We start from the raw sequence: 18446 nt of genomic DNA, 5'->3' as shown, positions 1-18446 counted from the left end.
TATTGTAAATTAATATGAAAAATCTCAACATTTGATCTTCATGATTTCTATTCCTCTACCACAAATTTATTTTAAGAAAATGTTTAAGAAACATTGTATTTTCAATATCTATTAAATTTTAAAAAATGAGTTTATCATTTGATGCGTTCTCTATACAACTTAGAGGAGTGCCAAAAATATAATGGGTTCTCTATACCAACGTTGATGGGCGCTTTGACAATTATAAATTCCATGGACAAAGACATTACGTACTGATTCGACCATTACGAATAGTGGCGAGACAAAATGTGGTGGATTTGGTGGACGCGTAATATATTCAACGTCGTCAAGCTCAACACTCAAAGTGGCGCGAATTTGAGTAAATCAGCGAACACCGACAAACCAGAACCACTGAAAGTGCAAATCCTTGTTAATGTCAGAAGTATGCAAATGAAAGTGGAATGCCACAGAATAAAAATGTAAATGCAAATCATAGTTAATGGTAGGCGCATGAAAATTATAAATGAAATCAACAAAATATTAAAATTTTCATAAAATTAAGCAAAACAAATATTAACTCGTCAGAAAAAAATTCTGATAAAAAACGAAAGAGGAGTACTCCTTTACCTGGCGCTGCGTAATGATCATGGATTAGCCCATTTCGGCCACTAGGAAAAATAATTAGTGGGCTATTTGAATCCAGAAATTCTCATATCTTTTAAGTTCTTAAACTATATATTGAGATTTTATTAGTCCCTGCCTCAATGGCGGGACTAAAGTTTTCACCTCTCTATTTTTAATTAATATGAGCTTTGATATTTGTACAATCCGCTCATCACTAGCTTTAAGCTATAGTTTTTATCAAAATTCCAGTTAAATGAAAATTTTAATTTCACAATCTCCTATATGATTGGTTGCCCCGCTTTTCCCAGTAGTCTTTTTAAATTCTTGTTTCTAAAATTTTAAAAAAATTAGATCTCCACATATGGCGCTTTGCATGGTACCATGCGTGTAGGAGGATCTACATATGGAGCTTTGCAAGGCACCAAGAGTGTCACATACAAGAGGAATTATGTGGCGTTGTGCATGTAGGTTTGCTATTTGCATTTTCCTGTATTTAAACATGCATTTTAAATACCTATCACTTCATTCTGCAACTCATTTCTTCGAGGGCTTCGTGAATTTTTAGGGGCATCTACAACGGAACAGATCTAGACATGTTATCATATATGGAGCCTACATTCATTTAGATTTGTGATTTATGATTAAACTTTTTTTATTTCCCTCCTCCTTTCACTTCTTGGTTTAGCTTTCTGTAGTTGATAACTATGAAAATTTGATACAAATTGAATAGAACTGTTGCTTTCAATATCACTGTTGTCCCTCTCCCAAGTTGGTGTTATTTCCACTAGCGTTGTTGCGATGCTATACGATTCTATTCTGCCCCTGATTTTACGAAATTCCACAACTCTTTATGGAGATTAGATTGTAGGGATAGGAAATATTTGGATTAGGGTTCATTCCCTCTTGCTAGCCAAGGAGCTTGCTTGGCAAAACAAAGCCACAATAGAGGGTTTTTGGCTTTGGGTCCATTTACTCTTAGCCTTTGAGGGGATTAAGAATAATAGGTGAAACTATTGTATCTGCAGTTGTTTTTGAGATATTTTTTATCACTCTTTCTAGGTTTGGTCCCTTCATTAAAAAAAATTTAACTGTTCTTGTAAGTTATAGCTACCATTCATCAATTTTTTAATACAAGGTGTTATCTACTATTCATCAAATTATTTTAATACAAAATTCTTAATCATTTTCTGTTACTTGTACTAATAAATCCGATATACCCATTCCATTTTTTAGACTCTCTCTCTCTGAATTCTTATATAATACAATGAACAAATGGCTAGCCATTTCACCAAATCAAGATCAACATTCTTAATTCTAGCAGTCTTGTTCAAAGGCCAGTGAAATCTACAAGCAAGTAGCTTGCATTGGAAAATTGTAACCCATGTCATTTTGGTGTATATACCTATTTGTTACCATAGCTTTGTTTAGCTTTAAGTTTATTCATGGCCTTTGATTTTTCCCATTGACATCAATCTAAGGAAGAGTGTTTCCTTACCACAAACCGCAAAATATTTTATAAGGATCTTCGTAATCATCCAAACGTTGTCAGAGGCTTATTTTTCTGATATGCTTTATCTCTAATTTTCTTTTAAAGATGATCTTTTATAGTCATCTTAATATAATTTTCCCGTTTTCAATGATTTGAAACTACATTATGTCAATTTGAGTAGTTAATTGGAAATTTTGAATTAGCCCTGTTGTCCACCCTAGTTTTTAGATTTGGAGTTTTAACTTTAATTAGGGACCCAAAGCTGTCGGAATTCAATAATTTCACAGGCATTCAGAATTCATTAATTTCACATGCACTTACAATTATGTTGCTAAACTTGCATCTGTGTCCAGCAGGCTATTGTTACAGTTTGATTATTTCATTCATTTAATAATATATCTAGTTGTGTACAGATTTATAGATGTAGCTAAAATCATTCCAAGTGTCTTAGCTCAAGATATAGGGCATATATACATAACCATTATGGAAGAACTATTCTAGAATGGAGTAAAAGACAAGCAAACATGATATAGTTTATAACTAAAAGTTCATTAAAAGGTTAAAAAAGTCGAGCGTGATCTGGTGTGTACATGTTCCTAAAAAAGGAAAAAAACACAGCGAGGCCTTAACAATACCTAAAGAATCTGCATAGAACTATCCTCTCCATAATACAACCTTTTCCTCTAAATTATAGATGGCCTGAACAAGTTGCCTGAATTAGGAAGTGCATAAACCAACAACTAACTCGTTGGTGGAGAGATGGAAAGAAGCGACTAACTACATCTTGTTTTAATGGCAATGCTTCGTCTTCCTCAATATTTTCCTGCATATCTGTAGTTGTTCGCAACTCAAAACTTGTATTTGTCTCTTACCGATTTTCCAATAATTTATTCTCTATGATATCACCATACATTAAATGCCAATGCATTAGACCACTGGCCTCTAGTTGGATTTGATAGATTGGATAAATAAGCAAGATGTCAATTAGTAGATCTTGTAGACCAATTAGCAGAACTTTTACACTGCATGAGTACTATGGTGCATTGCATGCCTCATTTCTTTTTTACTCTAGTTCTATTTAGTGGAGAATAGAATTTCCCTTAGATTTTAGGCACTCATTTTTCCTTGTTTGGCAAGGATTCTATCTTAAGAGAATCATTTTAGTTTATGTGTAACAATGGTATTTTTGTATGCCAGATCATAGTTTTTGTTCAAGACCAATTATGTTGCATGTTCTATTGCCTATAATGCCACCTATGTCTTGCTAATATTTCTTTCTGGGAGTAACCCTCATCAATTGAGTGTGAGTTCTTTGGTGGAGGTTACAATGTATAGTTTCATGTCACCCTTGTCTATCATGTCTATCATTCCCTTGGACATGTTTCCTAGCTCTAAAATATTTTCTTGATGTCTTTCCTAGCATCCAACTTTGACCATATAATGGCTAGCATAGGGCCAATTGATGCTCATTATAACAATTATAATTGGTAGCTACTTTTATCTCATTTTCCAAGATGATTCACATCTATTCCAAAGTACATGTCGTGAGAGTAATTATCTTTTACCACCAATTGCGAGCTTCATCTCGAAACAAGTATTCTCATTCACAACTCACCATTTTTCTTTCTAATTGGTGAAGTTAATCCATCATGGTCGATCCAACTAGCAAGAAATAAAAAGATTGTTCTCATCAAATATAAAACTATAGTACTTGCCAATGTTCAAGCACATTCCTATATGGAGTCCATTTTACCATATTTGTGTCAATATAAATCTTGACTTCAACATTTGAGATGCACAACTCTGCCCAGTTTACAGAATAATTAGGGACGTGTTTTTCATCTAATTCATGGTCTTTTGCATTAGAAGTCTTTATCAAACCAAATCATATTTAGGTAGAAATGTCCTCCCACTCGGTATATATAGGTAGGAATATTAGGTTTTTAAAATCTTCGTATTAGATTTGATTCAACGCTCACCTAGGACATATAATGTAATTTGTTGTTCTAGCTCTGACTTACTTCCTTAGTTGGGAATTCAGTTTGGATTGCTAACCTACCAACAAGAGTTAAGCAATCCTTAAATATCACTTCTTATTACAAATTATTCTAAGGCACTTATAGTATTTCATTTCTCTCAAGAAATTTGACCCATTACCAGTTTCCTATGTCATGAAGGCAGGGACTACAGCTGAGTGCTACACTTGTTTATCTATTGATTTTATGTAGATGCGTAAATGATCTAAGTGCTGATAATTATAGTTATGATAAAATTTTGGTCATTGTTACGAATTTAGGGGTCAAAAAGTGGTCAATTTATATTTATGTTTCATATTTATTATCTATTGCATCATTATCATTCACTTTGACCACCAGCATATTTATATAGTTAATCCAACACTTAGGTAGAATTTTCTTAGTACTCATGTATTAGTGGTAGCAATTGGTACTTAGCAATCATGCATTAGTAGTAGCAATTGGTTCTTAGTAATCATGCATTAATAGTAGTGGTTGGTATCAATAAAATTGCACAGTTGATTTAATTATTAATTTGGCTAATGGAGGATAATGCTTACTAGATAATTTTTAGCTGACATTTAATAACTAGACCCCTTCTTCCATCAACACTCTAAAATTTTAATAGTCATCACTAGAATAATTTGTTTAAAGTCACTTCTATAGATAACTATTTTAAATTTTGTTCACAACAAGATTACACACATTCATTCCCTCTTAGGAGTTCGCATTTCGATAGATGCACGAGGCCCTGTACATCTAAATGCCCCATTAAGATGAATTCAAACAAGACTCCAGTCTAAACTTTTAGATGCACCTCCACTAGTGCCTGTCCGACCTATCTCCTATATCTCCAAATTGAGAAAACTTTACAACATGAAAGTGATTGCGTATGTAGCAGCCTATTGTGTCTGTGAGAATGGGTCACAATTGTGAGAAATGTACAAATCAATTTTGTTAGATGTCTCAATTAGTCAATTTTAAGAATCACAAATTTTCAATTAAAAAGTTCAATTTGATTATATTATAGTTATTTTTACATATTAGAAATAGATTTTAAATTATTGATCTCAAATAAACAATATTACAATCTCATTTTAAATTGGTTAAAATACTTTTTAAATGGAATGTTTTTGTTTGAATCATTTTACTTAAATGAATAATATTATTATCATATTTTTTTAAAATTAAAATGTTATAGATTTAGAAATAAAAAATTGTAAATTTTAAGTGTTAAATTTGATTATATTCTATGATGTGCAAACACTCCACACTAATTTAGATCTAAGTAATGAAATGATATGAAAGAAAATTCCTTAATAATGTCAACATAATCAAGCATTGAATGAAACTATAAGATACTAGATGGCTATTTATGGACATAAAGCCAATCAATAAGAATCTTTATTATATTTAAGTGACATCTTTTATTTTACTAGATTTTATACTATGAATCTTGATCAAACAAGCTATTATTTTTGTCAGCATTTCCTCTTTGTACAAGGTGATGAAAGTACATGCACATACACACACACACACAAAAGTTATTATTTTTGTTAGCCTTTCCTCTTCATACAAGGTGATAAAAGTACGTGCACGCGCGTGCTATATATATATATATATATATATAGCCAATCAATAAGAACCCTTGTTATATTTAAGTGACATCTTTTATTTTACTTTGGATTTTATATTATGAGTCTTGATCAAAGAAGTTATTACTTTTTCTAGTCTTTCGTCTTCATACAAGGTAATAAAAGATCTAATAGGTGCACACATACACACACACACATGCACACACATACACACACATTCACATTTTCTTAAAGTACAAGTGAAACATGTTCTCTCTACCTACTCTTCTTTTGACTTTCTCCACCTTTTGGTCTCATATCTCAGATGATGGAAATAAGTTCTTAGTTGAATTATTAACATTTGCCCCTTTTAGTTTATTTTCACTCTTATATATAATCTTTTTGCTTGTGGTTTTTATGTAGGATTGAAATGTTTAGCATGGTATTTTTTTGAGGTGTGGAGAGAATGCAGAGCACCAAACCTATGAGAACAACCGATTAAGTATGATGAGTATTTCATTCTAGAAGGTATGTTGTTCAAAGGAATTTAGTTGTTTATACCAAGAAGTTCTATGAGGGTTGATCTGATTAAAGAAAATCACTGTGGTGGATTGGTTGAACATTTTAATTTTGATAAGACATTAAGTTTTCTTAAGGATAAGTATTATTGGCCAAAGATGTATAAGGATGTTTAGAAGTTTGTTAGGAGTTGTGGAAGTTGTCAAGTTGCAAAAGGAGTAAGTCAGAATACTAGATTGTATACACCTATTTATGTTCTTGAGAAACCTTGGAGTTACATCAACATGAATTTTGTTCTTGGATTACCTAAGGTAGTAAGAGGGTATGACTCCATATTTTTTGTTGTGGATAAATTTTCTAAAATGACACATCTCATTCCATGTAAGAAGACATCTGATATAATGCATGTTGCAAAGGTTTTCTTCAAAGAGATTGTTAGATTACATGGATTACCAAGAAGTATTATCTCTGACAAAGATAGCAAGTTTGTTGTTTATTACTGGAGGACTTTGTGGAAGAAGATATATACTGAATTAAAGTTTAGTTCTAGATTACATCCACAAACAAATGGACATACAAATGTTTTGAATAGAAGCTTGGGTAATTTGTTGAGATGTTTAGTTGGCAGTAAGTCAAGTAATTGGTATATGGTATTGGCACAAGATGAGTTTGCATCTAATAATTTTGTGAATAGGAGTACTACGAAAATACCTTGTGAGATTTTTATTGGAATGCAACCTAGAGGTATATTGGATTTGAGGGATGTTGTTGGTATAGAAGTTGATGAAAGCCACCTCCATGACTCGCCAAGATCACCTACATGCAAATAACTTGTTGAAAGGAAACCAAGGAAGGAAGAGGCGGAGCTTGGAAAAACACTAAACAGATTGAGAGAGAAGATATTGCAAACAAAGAAAAAATGTATTGCTATTAAAAAAATGAGATGAGTTATCAAATACAATGAGAGAGCCCAAATATAAAGGCCTCAAGGAAGCTTTTAGAACAAGCTAGAAAGTGCTAGAAGATAAGTTTGACAAATAAGCATACATCCACAAAAGGTGGAATATCCTCGATCAAGGTGAGGAGATAAGTATGCCTTAGATAGGAACGAACTCCCGTGTTGTCAACAACTCCTAGACTACAACTAATAAATAAATGCATTAACCTAAGTAAACTTAAGTAAAAGAATAAATAATTAATAAATAATTATTTACTCTAACACCCCTCCTTAAGTGCAACTTACAGGAATGCCTTAAGCTCACAAAAACTAAAATAAAATGCAGAATGAGTGGCGGAAACAAGGCCATGTTAGGTACCCATGTACAATGAAAAGAAATGCAACCTCTGAAAATGGGGAAAGAGAGAAAACCACATGGGAAAAACCCTCCCCCAAAAAGAGGTAAGAAAACCTAGTGAAGGACTAAAGAAGCCTCCAACTAGAGAAATGTCCCAAAAAAAGGAACAAGAAGAAGATCATGAAGAGCATCACTAAAGCATGAAGTAGCCACAAATTTTGTCATCAGAAAGAAACTGCTGATCTAGAGAACCTCCATGAAAGAAGAAGGCACAAACCGAGCATGTCTATATGGTAGATGATTTATCTCACCGAAATGCATAGGTAGCCAGCTACTGTAATCGCCTAGTAAATAGGATCAAGTACTGAATACATAGCTCACACTATCAAACCATTGAACCAAGGAAGCATTAGAACAATAGAATAACCCCCCCTTAATGTAGACAGGGTGAGATGACAGGCAACTAAAAAGGTTGGCCAAAAGCCTTTGCAAAAAGAACCAAGAATGACGAGAGAGTTGAAGAGGTAAAAACACCTATAAAGACATGGTCACCGACACTGCATGGGGCAAAAAAAGTAAGAGGGCACAAAAATGACAAACAACTATCCCCCCATGGTGCTTTATAAAATAGTGCTAGTACAATTGTCTCAAAACAACGTTCATGAACCCAAAATGCAAGAGTGACACTTTATCTCAGTGTGTTTGCATAAAGATTCTTACAAATGATATCAACAATGATCAGAAAGAGAAAAAAACTGATACAAAAGATAGTACATCCCAAAACAAAAGATCCCATGCCATGAAAATGATCCTCGGACCTAAAACACCCAAGATATCCACCATAGAGAAAAAAAATGCCAAAAACATGATAGAAAGAGCATGGGGTAGAATCTAAAGGAAATGATAGCATTTCTAAAAAGTAGACAGAACCATCTTTCTAAAAATATGACGTTTTCAAAAAATGGATATGGGATGCAAAAGATATGCTTGCCGGAGTGAAAAAAAACTTTAGACTTTGACTACAAAAATGAGCTATAAAATTGCATCAAAACTTTAAAATACCTACACCAATGTCTTTGTCTCAGAACCAATTTTTCAATGCTTCTTTCAGATCAAAAAAATACCTTTGTATGCTCAAGTTATGGCCAAAAAATCGCGAGCAGGTCAAAAACGGACCTAGAGTGCTGGTAGGGGTGTTGATCCAAGGTGATATCATGCTAATGTTAGCAAATGACTATGTTAAAATTGATGGTCTTGTAGTTGTTGCAGCAAAAAAAGGCCACGTGGCATGACATTTGGTAGGAGGCTAATGTGGGGGGCTGACATGGCAGGGGCCACGTGGCACCCATGCCACATTTCACCCGTTTTATGTGCCAACTATCCAAAAATCTCCATGCAGGCAAGTGAGTTGGTAGGGCCACAGGTGGGCGACGACTAATAGTAGTGGTGGCCGTAGTGGTGGTTGGAGCCAATGGCGTTGCGGTCCTAGTGGTTGGAGGGAGGCTCGCCAACGACGCCTGGGCTGTGGTGATTGGAGGGAGGCACGGCCGACTGTGATAGTGAACGGGCTATGCACTAGTGGGGCCATGGTGGCACAGTGGTGGCCCCGTGGTGGTGCAGTGGTGGCCTTTTGTTTTTTGTTTTTCATGCATAATTGTTTGTACAGTCCGTATGGTAGGCCTAAGCAAAAAAAATTTGCCTCCCGGAGCTCCTGTCACCAAAATGGACAAATTTTATATGGATTTTGACTGTAACAAGCCTTCTAAACTCAATGGCAACATCTATTTAGGGCTAGAGTGCTATGAAAAAATGCTCTTTCCCCGAATTGAAGAAAAATGCACAAACAAACTAGGGTTTGTGTCTCCATGTCTTTGAATTGCGGCTTCAAAAATCCTTCAGCCAAGAAGCAGCAGGGAGGCTCTAAGACCATGTAGAAGTTGATGAAAGCCAACTTCATAGCTCGCCAAGATCACTTGCATGCAAATAACCTATCGAAGGGAAACCAAGGAAGGAAGAGGTGGAGCTTGGAAAAACACTAAATGGACTGAGAGAGAAGATATTGCAAATAAAGAAAAAATGTATTGCTATTGAAAAATGAGATGAGTTATGAAATATAATGAGGGAGCTTGAATATAAAGGCCTCAAGGAAGCTTGTAGAACAAGCTGAAAAGTGCTAGAAGATAAGGTTGACAACTAAGCATACATCCACAAAAGGTGGAATATCCTCAATCAAGGTGAGGAGATAAGTATGACTTAGATAGGAACAAACTCCCGTGTTGTCAAAAACTCCTAGACTACAACTAATAAATAAATGCATTAACCTAAGTAAACTTAATTAAAAGAATAAATAATTAATAAATAATTATTTACTCTAACAGTTAGTGAAGAGAAGAGAAGTGTTTAAGGAGAAGTATTTGCTAATTTTATGGAGTCTTTACATGAGGAAGTGAAGTTGAGATTGGAATGAAGTAATCATAAGTATAAGGAAAATGTAGATTAATTCAGAAGACATCATGTTTTTTAAGTTGGTGATGAGGTGATGGTTCATTTAAAGAAAGGTGAATTTTTTGTTGGAACATATAGTAAGTTGAAAATGAATAAGTTTGGTCCTTGCAAAATTTTGAGGAAATTTGATAGCAAAATGCTTATGAAGTTGAGTTACCTGATGATATGGATATATCTTTGACATTCAATGTTGTTGACTCGTATAAGTATCATGAGTTAGATGATGAAGTTTTTGTACCTAATGATTATCCTAAGAAGAAAATTGAAGAGGTTGAACAAACATTGGATCAGAGAGTTGGTAAGAGCACAAGAAGAAAATATTACTATGAATATTTGGTGAAGTGGAAGACTAGACCAATTGAAGATGCTAAATGGATTTTCCAATCTGAGTTGAATTCAACTCGAGTTGTGACATCTCAATGATTCAAGAGAATCATTTCTTTCAACCATGTTTGTCTAATGCAGGAGTATATTGGGTTCCCTTGCTATCTTGTTCACCTTTGTGCATTTTTTCAATTATTTCCAAGTTGTAGTTGTTGTCGAGCTCTAGTATTGGTTGAGCATAGAGATTTTTGAGTGTAATAGTAGCTAAGTTCTCTGTGATGGTCGAGTTCTTATTTTGGTTGAGTCCTATTGTTGTTGAGTTCCTTCATGTGACGAGTGAGTTTTCTAGTTTGTTGATGCTTCATTCTTTCTTTGGTCGAGTTTGTCTATGAGTGGTTCCTAGTATGAGCTGACTTATTCATTTAATTTGAATCATAAATTTAATGTATGGATCATGGATTGGGATGTGTGAAAAATATTAGGAGTTTGACCTTTTCTTATGTAAATATCTAGAATCTTTTGTAAGACATTTTGGCAAGTATAAGTAGAGGTGTACGCTTAGGTTAGGTATTGCTTAGAGAGTTTCGAAAGAAATGAAAATGGTTGTAAAGGAGTGAGTCTTGAGTTAGAATTGGAAAAGATCATGGATCTTGAAGTTATAATTTATAATCATCATGTATTGGTTGCAACCCAGAGGGCCTCACAATCGGGCATGCTTGTGGATAATTTGATTCTTCTCTCCTTGGTGTTGTTCTCTATTATTTACTTCCATTGTATTTACTCTATAGGGTGTTTAGACTATTAGGTGTGCCTTTGGATCTAATTTCCAACCTTCAAACTTACCCTTTTATTCTCTCATTGCATTTGAGTTTTTGTTTGTTTCAAAATCTGCCATTTCTACTTTTACCGTTGCACATTTTTGCCATTCTCTTCAATTTCATTAGTGCATTCTTTCCTTTTCATACCCTTTTACCTCTTTCTATTTATTCTCCATTGAAACACTCCTTTGTGTGTAACTTTGATTACCACATTATTTAACATTTACCTACGTGGACTTTTTTCTTGTATCCCTCATGCCATAACTACTCTCTTATATGCAGCCTTGAATAGCTCAATATTCACACAACAACTCTTCATTATTGACATTTCAAGTCCTTTTTTTTTGCACTTTCATGATAATGTATGAAGCATTTTGCCTTCATTTATTGGACTTCTTTTGAGAATTCCTCTTCAATTAAATCTAAAAGTATTCTGGCCACACGTTCGAAACTCTTTTAGTATTATAATTTATTAAGGGCAGGTCCTCTTGAAAATTTTGGGAGAATTAGTCATTAAATCAAGATTTAGACTCTTTTTCACCTCCTTTTATATTTTATTTTGCTTAATCATGTATTCATTCAAATTCTTTCAGTAAAATTGAAATGCAAGAAATGTTAGTTAAAATCAAATGAGTAGAAGAAGAAATAGCCAAGTAAAATTTCTAGAGGAGGAACAATTGTGTCAATAAGCAACTCCTAGGATAAATTTCTTGCTTCATTCTTTGACATTGTTATTTAATGTAGGCTAAAGGGGGTTTCCACTTAGTTTTCGATCCTAGAGCTTTTCAACTAATCCTAGAGCTTTTCAACTAACTCTTTTATGAATCAATTTTTTTTAGGTCTTTAACTATTTTTTAATTTTTTCTCCATTTAGAATCTGTACAAAATTGTATGAATTTAAAAGTTCTTAGTGAATTTTCTTGATTTTAATATTGATTGATTATGTTGAGCCATTAAGGAGATTATTAGATAGTGTTTTCAAGGGGCAAATCCTAGTCCTCTGGGTGGTTACGAACCTACCAATTTGATGACAAAATCATTTTGACACAAGTCAATATGAAACATGGTGAAAGTAATATTGTCCAAATAGAAGTCAACATGTGGCTATTTCAATCATATCAACATTTCTCACAAGCTACTACAATAAAATAGCCTTGCCATACACCTTGGCACTTGGCGCTAAAATTTATTAAGTCTACTATGATCTGTAGCAGTTTTTCTCTGTATTTGTGTCCTAGGTGTAGGAACATGTCCTCTTTTAGTGCCTAGTGGATTTTGAGTATTATATGGTTTTAAATTATTCTTCACTGGGGCTACACTTCCATTTCTTTTGAGCCTTGGAGTTATGTTAGGTCTCACTCTACCATTGAATTTTGCATACCCATGTTTTATATGGATTACTATACAAAAGCTCAAAAATTATAGGTGGTGTTTGTACTTGAACTTATCTTGGCATAATTAGGACTATTTTCAGCCTAGCATTTTAAGTTGGAAGGGTGTGTAGCATGGTTGACAATGGCTTAAAGGTCAAGTTTTCCAAGTCAATTGAGCTAATCTTTACAATGCTTAATATCAGTAGCCTAATAGGTTCTTTATGGATGAGTTTATGGATGTTATTTGTTTGTTAAGCTCCTTACAACATGTAAATTACATAGCTGACTCATCCCACAATTTGGAAATTATGGATTCTTATTGTATATATAGTCTTGGTGGTATTAACAAAGAATTGGCAGTTGTATAAATAGGCTTGCTTATTTTCAAATATTTTTCAAGCTCTAAGAGTTATTTGGCCCAAGAATTATCAAGTCACCATTTGGGGAAATAGACAAAGACATTTCAAAGTATGCAATTGATCATTCTCTAAAAAAATACTGAAAGAAAACAAGTTCATCATTAATTGTAGTTAAAGTGTGGAAAGTGGGAGAGAATGTGATGCAGAGCAGACTCTGTCAATATTTATTGCCTAGGGGCACATTTGAACATTCTTTCTACATTCAAAAATATGTCAGCAGGTTCAAAAACTTCTATCTTCAATAAAGACCCAAATGTCACTTCATTTCAATCATACTTATCAATAAGTCCAATTTCTATTCATTAAATTGATATTTCACCATTCAAACCATGTTATGAATTGGTAATTGTTCAACCCATATCAAAATCAAAGCCATGAACTTAATTTTTTTTAAATCTCAAACTAACCAATACAATCTAATCTTCCAAACCCAATCTTTTGCATTCACATTGGGATTCTACACCCTCCCAAAATCTGAAGCATTCATATTATCCCAAATTGGCACCAATAATAAAGAGGTTGATAGAATATAAAAAGGAAATTGAATCTTGAATCAATTTATCTAGAGTGGTCTCAAATCCACAAATTGGTTAAGAAAACTAACATCATAAGGTTACAGATACTTCTAAACCTATTGCACCCAATACCCAATTTCATATGGCATTTCTCATGACTGAATAAGGATCGGTTCCAAACAAAACTTGTTTCCATTCAAAATCAAAACTTGAATGTCTATTTCAAGACCTTAACCATTTCGTGTAATCAATTTTTGAACTAATATCTTTCATTACATTTTCATAGAAATTTGAATTGGAAATTTCCAAACCCGATAACATGCCATAAGGGCCCATTTGGTTGCCAAAATTAGATGAGAATTATAATTTGTACTTCCTAAAAATTTATAATTCCTAAATCAGAATTGGAACTGGAAAAAAATAGAATTTGGTAGCCCCATTTACTCTCAAATCCAAGATTTGGTATTCCATCTAAATAGGTGGAATTGCTCCAATTCTCATTTTAATTCCAATTTGCCAAAAACTTGGATTACATAATTAAAATGAAAATGTTTTGAAATTTGCGTGACCTATTTCACTTTCATTTTATTAACAAATTTTTTGTTGGTTTGTGTTTCTTGCTATTGGTTTTTGCATCTACTATGCATTTCATGATTGATTATTGTTTTTACCATTCAACTAGTGATGGTGATGGTGGTTCAGAGAGTGTATGGCATTGAAAAATACTTGCAAATCACAACCCATAAGATGAACTTGCAACAATATTATGTTCTCATATTGCTTAGTCAAAATAATATCTCAAGTGGAATGCCACACATTCCAATCAGAGAATTGGATGTTACAACCTCTATTAGTAGTGAAAGTACTCAAGAAACCAACTGTACTAACCATAGTAAAAAAAGTGATTAAAGATTGAGAACAATAAATTAATGGTGTTGAAACTGAAACTCCCAATACATATTCATAAGAGGTCATAAAAGTGAAATTTCTCCTAATTTTTGAGAAAGCATAAATAAACTTGAATGTTTACATGCTGGAATTTAGTTTAAAACCTTGGACGATTGATTCAAACTATATGGCTACCATGAAAATGCCAAAAATATAATTAAGATAAATATTTTTTTAATGATTTTATACAAAAGATCTTTAATGAGGATTAGCATAGCTTGGGAGTGACGATGTCATTAAAGTTAATGCATTGATTTGATTCAATAATTGCATTTATCCATCATTCATTTGTTAAGAATATGAGTGCTTTGGCATTCTTGAGACGATATTATACGGGAGATTAATTTGATATATATACATATATGAATATTTTAAGATTGATAAATATTCTTCAAGTGCCCTCGCTTTGTCCTTCCTGATGGGCATTTGTGTGGGGTAGGGCTTTATTTTTCCCTTGTACATCTAGATGGACTTCCTCTGAAACCTATCAAGGTATGGGGACAAGGGGATTTTTACCCCGAAATCATGTTTTGAGATCAAAATGTCTAAAAAATACTTACCCCATAAGGCTAGTGAATTAGAAAAAAGTACAAGTATCGATTGCAACTCTTGTGTTTTTTTTACAGAATTCATTTCTAGAGTTCTCAATTAAGTCAAAAACCTCTGTTTAACATGCTAATATTCTTATTTTCATCTCAAATTTGGGGTTTATAAAATTTAAAATATACTTGTTTCAATAATATTCCAATTCTAGAAATGTGCAGCCAAATGGAGGAAATGTCTTTTGGCGTTATGAATTCTTGATGACCCAAACAATCCCAAATCAAATTCCCCAAATCATAACCTAGATTTTAAGTTCTAGAATCCCAAACCTAGGATTCTGGAAGCTAATTCCCAAATCATTTTCCAACAACTAAATGAGTAGTAAAATTACTATTGGAAAACATACATGGGGGGGATTGAATCCTTTCCAAGTACTGTGTCAAAACAATTAAATTTGATTTTGCAAATAACTAGTCTTTAGACCGGTTTGTAGTTGAAATGCACAACTGATATCAAATCAAAACCCAATTTATTGTCATCAACATGTCACCTAAACTCGATACTCATGGAATGGAAATCAGTTTCTATATACACTAATCTAATATGCTAAAAACACTAATTTAATGAAAACAAAAGCATTTACACATTAAACTACCATAACATATAAGAGAGACTAAGACAAGCCCTCAATTGAGAATATGAACCATTAAGAGGTTCTTTCAATGAGGCCTTTCTTGTTTTGGGGATGAGTCTATTTGATAGATTTAGGATGTATGCTCAAATTTTCTCTATGCTTCAATGGAGATGGATTTGGGATTTTTGGTGTGGATGTATGTAAAAGCTATGAAGTTTGTTCTTAAAATGGCATGGTAACTTTAGCTTAAGGATTGTGTTAAAATGGCTTGGGAGGGGATCCAATTTATAGGCTAAGGGCTTGAGGGTTTGAGGGCTAAGATGCAAGGATGGGGAAAAGCTCATGGAGGGCTCAGATTGCATGAGAGGAGAGCACATGGATTGTGCTTCCTTACAGCCAATCAAGGAGTGACACATGTCACAGGGTTAGTGGATGGAAGAAAGGGCAAAGATGAGTCAACAAGGGAGACTCAAGGGATAAAATCCTCATAAAGACCCTTCGTAAGTGCTTGTAAGAGCATTGAAGGCTTGTAAGAGTCATTTATGGCTTTGTGGGCTTCATAAAGTTTTATGGTTGGGATATTTTGAGGGGATAGACTTTGGCTTGGCTTAGGAAAGTCTTAAGTTTGTTTAGGATTGTGCAAATGATTAATGGTAGGATTAGAGATGGTTTAGGATTAGATTAAGGATGTTAGAGATGTGCAAGTGGATGTTATTGATGAGGGTGGGTGAGTTAGTGGCTAAGCTTGGTTAGTATGGGTGGATGGGGTGGATTAGGCTAAATGGGGGATTAGAGATAGGCTTAGGATGAGGATAAATAAATTTTATTTATTTCAAAGGTTTGGGTTGAGGAGATATTTATTAAAATATTTTTAATAAACATGAGGATTAATATTTAATCTTAATTAAATATTTTGAGTTGGGATTAGGGGTAGAAAATGATGGGATTAGCCTTTAATCAAAATTAAAGAAGGATTAGAAGATTTTGAAAGAGGTTAGTGGTCTTAAGGAAATTGGCCAAGTTTTGGGCAAAAAATAAATAAATTATTTATTTTAGGATTTTTGGTCAATTTATTAATTAAATAATTAATAAATAAGGAAATAATGTTTAAATAAGATTTAAACATTTTTGGGAGGGATTCCTTAATTAAATATTTTTAATTAAGATAAAGGGATTTAATGGCATAAAAAATTAATTAATTAATTAATGATGATGTCATCAATTACTTTTTCAGAATATAAAAATACTTTATTTTCTAAAAGATTTTTAGGTGTCTACATTTTGCCCCTCTTTGATGTGATGCTACAAGTGGCATGGCATCAAAGATAAAAAAAATAAGATGCCCAAGGCTAGAGCAGAAGAGGAGAGAATGGACTGTGAGATGCACCCTCAAGAAGGCGGCAGGGAGAGAAAATGAGGCTCGACAATTTCTTGAAAAATACAAGAATCCAAGATAAGCAAGGAGACTCAGATTGGCAAAGAGAAGGGGTTGAATTAGCTCAAACTCTCACTATGAGAGAATGATAAAGGAGAATCAGATGCACAAGAGGAAGCAAGCTTAAGACTTTAGGGAAGGTGGAGGATGAAGGAGCAGAGCACTATAAAAAGGAATCTAGGATAGGGAGAAGGATGAGGGGATTATAAAGCTGATGCAACAGGATTTCAAAGAGTCAGATTGGTAGAAGATGGGTTTCGAAGATCCCTAGGACTAGGATTGTGGATCTCGAAAGATGAGGCTTGGTGGATTGATTGGATTGGTGGATCCCTAAGACTAGGATTTTGGATCCCTAAAGCTAAAAGTGAAGATTGATTCAAAGAGATACTAATGTATAAGCTGGGGTAGGAGAGACAGATGCTAGATATGGATGGGGGATAATGGAGATGAAGGGAATCCATTGAAGCTTTTGAGCAGGGGGATACTTCAAAGAGAAGTACCACCATGTAGTTGAGCACTAGAGTTGCTATAGGACTGTTGGTTAATTTCCAAGGTTACCAAGAACATCAAGGCCATGTCACCAACCATCCAGAGGACTGACAAACTGACTCGAAACAAACACACAAAGATTGCCCCAGCATCACACATGAAACCTAGAGGAAACAGCATGGAACCAACACTAGGGAACCCACAAGCAAAAAAATAAACAAATGAAAGACTTGATCAAAATCGTACGCTTAGAGTGCCCCATTTGCAGCATACTATGATATGGAAGATCGTGGCAACCTTGAGGAGGGAACAAAAAGATTGCTTGGAAAAGATACTTCAAGACCCAAAAGGGAAGATTCCAAATCAAAAGAAAGCAAAAATCCAAAAGAGAACCATTTGCCAATGAGATGGGTAGGACGAGGTACTAACGGACCAAGATCAGACATGAGGAAAGCTATATCCTGCAAGGATCTATCAAATAGCACTTAAGCTGGTGGATTTGGATTAGTGATGCACTTGGCAAGCTGAACTAAGAAGGATAACACTTTGGTGACAAGAGATCTAGCTAAAGGATGCATTGGAATAGCTAACCAAGGGTTGTGTGATGTGTGCAAGATGTTGATCAAGGATGAACTAACACAAAAACTGGATAGATACAATGGTACTAAGCTAAAGAGGATGTACAAGCTGACAAACCAAGATATGTTACAAATGTACAAGGTTGTTCATGTTTTGGGTTGGTGAGATGGAAATGTTTTAGAGTGTGTTGGATGGATCGTTGGATAATTTGATGGTTTTGTGAAAAGCTTAAGGAAAATGGGATTTGTGTGTGCACGTGATAGGGTGCAAACTAAGATACAAGATTATTTACAAGCTAGAATATGGCACAAGTTTTGGACAAGATTTGGATATACAAGCTATGATACAAGGGATGATACAAGCTTTGGT

Source organism: Cupressus sempervirens, chromosome 3, assembly GCF_028749045.1.
Source record: "Cupressus sempervirens isolate cs-2001-9-10 chromosome 3, ASM2874904v1, whole genome shotgun sequence".
Taxonomy (NCBI): domain Eukaryota; kingdom Viridiplantae; phylum Streptophyta; class Pinopsida; order Cupressales; family Cupressaceae; genus Cupressus; species Cupressus sempervirens.
The sequence above is the reverse complement of the archived record's forward strand: the minus strand, read 5'-3'. Positions refer to the sequence as shown.